Source organism: Octodon degus, unplaced genomic scaffold (assembly GCF_000260255.1).
Source record: "Octodon degus isolate 3935 unplaced genomic scaffold, OctDeg1.0 scaffold00019, whole genome shotgun sequence".
Lineage (NCBI taxonomy): Eukaryota > Metazoa > Chordata > Mammalia > Rodentia > Octodontidae > Octodon > Octodon degus.
Window position 1 is genome coordinate 7909785 of NW_004524595.1, and position 4624 is coordinate 7914408.

General features: G+C 38.8%; 1 protein-coding gene across 6 annotated transcripts in view; it reads right to left on the reverse strand.

Annotated features, from left to right (window-relative positions):
• The window catches only part of Ncoa1 (nuclear receptor coactivator 1), a 333365-nt gene that overhangs the window by 233532 nt on the left and 95209 nt on the right, over positions 1-4624 (reverse strand). The gene's annotated exons all lie outside the window — the stretch shown is intronic.

A 4624-nucleotide genomic window follows, 5' to 3' on the forward strand; every position in this document is an offset into this window, starting at 1 on the left:
GGGGGGGGGGGGGGGGGAAGCAAGCAGGTGATCAAACCCTGGCCGCTGCTCAATTCCCATTCTTGTCACTATGACAAGCGGAGAAAAAAACTAAAGTTCAAAGGTATAACAGGATAAGAACTACAAAGCTGATAAGATGCAGTAAGTGGTTTTAACAAAAAAATAAAACAAAAGGTCAGATCCCCAGTGCAGGTATGAGCAAACTGGGGTTTCCTTGGTATTCCAAGGAGGTAAGGGGCTCAGAAACTGACAGCTTACTCATCAGAGCTGCTGAAATCATTTCAGCAGCAGGTCCCTCAGTGCCAGATCTTAGGTAAAATGGAATCATAGGAGGAAATAGGTGTCCCAGCAGAAGATAACTCTGAGATAAAGAAGCACTCAATATTATAGCTATTAGAAAAGCTAATCAACAGAATTAGAAATGGCTCCATTGTCAAAACTCAAATTTTAAAATAACAATATGTTAGATAATTGAGTAGAAAAGGCAGACCTACAGAAACCAGAAATACATGTCTTACTTTTGTTCACCTTAGGTTATTCAACTAAGCAAAAAATAACAATGCATTGTGGAGTTAAAACATTTGGAAATAAAATGTATAACAGTATAAAAATGGGAGGTATAAAATTTAAGTATACTGCTTATGCAGCCTAGGCTGGCCTCAAATTCATAGCAATTCTCTTGCCTCAGACTGCTGTGTGCTCATATTACATGCATGCACCACCATGCCTGGCTTATCAAATCTAATTTATTTATTTATTTGTGTATTTTAGGGAAGGGCCTACAGGTTGTTCAAGGTCTCACTACTAGATCAGACTGGTAGTGATCCACCTGTTTACCAGCCTCCCAAGAGCTGGGATTAGAGGTACATGCCACTACACCCAGTCTCAATTGCCCTCTCAGCATGCCCCAGGGGTGGGGGTGGGGCTGGCACTGCAGGCCCAGGAATCGAATCCCTGGCCCCTGTGCCTGCTTGCAGGCACTTTAATCCACTGAGCTATCTGGCTGGCTCTAATCAAATCAAATTTAAAGTGCAAGATCCATCTATATTGTCCACACACCACCAACTTTAAATACAAAGACATGTGAAAGTTAAAAGGAAAATGATAGGAAGCATTAATCAACAGAACAAGACCAAAGAAAATCAGAAGAAAGAAAAATCAGCATACAGAAGATTTGAAAATACTATCAACTGGATAGACCAAATTGCACATTTATAAAGCACTGTTTTCAGAGGCACATGGAATATTCACTAAGACAGAGCATATTCTGGACCACAAAACAAATCTCAAGACATGTAAAAGAATTAATATTAAACAATGTACTTTCTGGGGTCAAAACAATTTCATCAGAATGAATAGCTAATAATTACCAGAGATGGAAATTAACAAAATGTATTTAAAAACTGTAAGGAAAGTTAATGGATAAAAAGTAAGGAAAATCAGAAATTATTTTAAATTTAATAAGCATTAAAATAGAATATCAAAATTTGTGGGGCACTAATAAAGTAATTCTTAGAAGCTTATAACATTAAATTCTAACATTAGAAATCAAGAGGGGTTAAATCAATAATCTAGGCTTCTATCTTAAGGAAGATAAAAATAAAAAGAGCAAATAACCAAAAGCAAAATATAGAAAGGAGTAAAACTAAAACAAAACGGAAGAGCTATGGGTCCAAATTTTAATTCCTTAAAAACTCCATTGAAATTGAATGAATTTGTACTAGAGTAATTAAAAAAAGGGGGGGAGAAATGCCATAAATCACCTAACCAGGAATGAAAGGGGACATCACTACAGATCTCATAGATAAAGTAGGCTCTCTTACCAGTTGAGATTGTTTCAAGACTGCCCCAATGGATGGCTAGATCCAGTGAATAAGGTATAGAAGAACACATTATACTATTTTTGTGAACCTACTGTTTGTTGGATGGCACTCAGCAGCAGCATTAACCATACAGGACAATGGAAAAATTGTGTTCAAAAATGTAAGAGGGTGTGTTTTAGGGGAATTAATGGCAAAGTATCTTTTACTGTAATAATTTTTTAAAATTCCAGTATTTACCATATATTTTGATCACTCCTTTTATGTATAAAAGGATTAAAGATCAATATTAAGATGTCAATTCTCCCCAAATTAATTTATAGAGTTAATGTAAATCTCAACTACAATCTCCATAAGGTTTTGTTTGTAATAACAGAGAAAGCCAAATCTAAAATTTATATTGAACTGCCAAGGACAAAGAATGGTTGTCATGGTTTGGGGTTTTGCAAGGGAAACAATGCAATACAGGATACATACCTTATAAGATTACTTTATAACGAATCATCCAAAGAATCATACAAAGAGTACAGGAAATCTGTCCACTCACTAAAGATCAAAGAATCCAACTGAAGGGCTGCATCCCACAATACTATCCTACATGAGTCCAGCTGAAGACCTAGAGCCCATAACAATGCCTCTTATAAGTCCAGCTGGAGGCCTAGAGCCCACAACAATGTCTCATGCAGGCCTGCTTCATGGATCTGTACTGGTAAGGCCCAAAGGTCAGTGGTGAAGGCTAGAAAGTCTGTGCCAATGGGATGAAGAATCTGTGCTAGCAGGCTGAGGGATCTCAACTGGCCAGGAAGCAATGTTCAATGTAAGAATCAAGAGTTCTCCTGAAAAGAACGACAGCAATCCTCAGCAACAGTAAGATCCCCAGCTCCTCTGATGAGGAAAGCTGAGTTCCCATCAGGAAAGCCAACACATACTTCTCCAGAAGACTGAGCTGTGTACCATCTTCCCCTCCATAGCCAGGAAGCAATGTTCAAGATGAGAATCAGCTTCCTGAAAGCGAACCATATATACAGCCATTCTCAGTGATAATGAGGTCCCGAGTTCCTGCTCCAATGAGAACTGCTACATTCACCGGGAAAGCCAGCATGACAAGCTCGCCCAGCTAAATAGCTCAAGAGAACCAGCAGCTTCCAACAGCTTCTCCAAACAGCTTCCCTAACAGCCTCTTATGGTGCTGACAACAATACTCAGGTGGGCCTCCCATACCCAACACTACTAGTTCAGTTCAGCTGTGTGTAACAAGTTGACCACCAGTTGGCAATCCACCACAACAGCCAAAACAATCTTTAAAAAGAACAGGGGGCCAGGGAGATGGCTCAGTAGAATAAGTGCTTCCCTGGCAAGCACAAGGGTCTGAGTTCAATCCCTGGTTCTGAAAAAAAGCCAAACCAAACAAAAACCAATTATTAGGGGCCGGGGAGATGACTCAGTGGAATAAGTGCTTCTCTAGCAGGCGCAAGGGTCTGAGTTCAATCCCCAGTTCCACCAAAAAAAAAAAAAAAAAAAAAAAAAAAAAGAACAAAGTTGGACCTGACAACAAGACTTTCTAAAAATAAGTAGTAAGACACTGTGATTCCAGGTTGGATAAACAATGATCCATGGACCAGAAAAGACAGGCCAAAAAGAAGTCTACATATTTATGATCAACTGATTTTCAACAAAAGTACCAGTGCAATTCAATAGAAAAAGAACTATCTTTGCAACAAATGGTGCTGGAACAACTGGTAATCCATTTATTTACCCTCTTAACCCTCAACTCAGTAAGACAGGAGATAGGGTATGTTTGGCCAGAAAGAGAGGCTGGTGGGATCCCAGGATCTACACAGCATTGTCTCTCAGGACCCCATATGTAGAACTTCTTGTGGTTCTCACAGGAAGGGAACAGCATAGAGGGAACACCATGATGAGCCTGCTCGCTATTCTGTTCCTTTCATGGTTGCTGTCCTGTGTTTCCCAGACCCAGGATGCACTTTTATTTTGCTTTTATCTTTTCCTCTCTTTAGTTCAGCCCAACATCACTCTGTAGAGTCAGCTCTTCCTTATGTCATCCTTCTTTAGTTTTATTTTATTTTTTTTAATTTTTATTTATTTGTGTGTGTGTGTGTGTGTGTGTGTGTGTGGCCAGCTCAGCCCACCAGGGGGCGGGGCTGGCTGGTATGTGGTGCTGGGGGATTGAACCGCGGTCCCTGTGCTTTGCCAAGCTTGTTCTAAGTAGGTGCTTTAGACCACTGAGCCATCTCACCAGCCCCTTCTTTAGTTTTAAATAAACTTTGAGACTGTTTTTGGCTTCTTCCAGACAAGGACCTGGAATGTGCTTAATTGGAGAGCCATTTCTAAAAGAAGCTACCCAATAGCCATAGTTCATATCTTACATAAAAATTAATAGACTTAAGTATAACAATACAAAAGTATAAAATTTCTAGAGGAAAACAGGAGAATTTGGGATAGTTAGTCCAAGTATTAGGAAATATATCATACCAAGGGTCAGAAGGTAAATATTTCAGGTTTTGTGAGTCATATGATCACTGTGACAACTTTTAACTGCATTATGACATGAGATCAGCCACAGACAATATATAAATTTTGGCTATATTCAAATACCATTACTTACTGAAACAGATAATGGGCTTATTAGGCTATGGTTTGCCAACTCTAAGCAAAGAGTTTTTAGATATGACACAAAAATGTCATAAAAAAACATTTTAATTTTAAACACCTACTCTTCACAATGTTATGATACTGTAAAGATGAGCCACAAATGCGGAGAAAATATTTACAAAAAAAAAAAA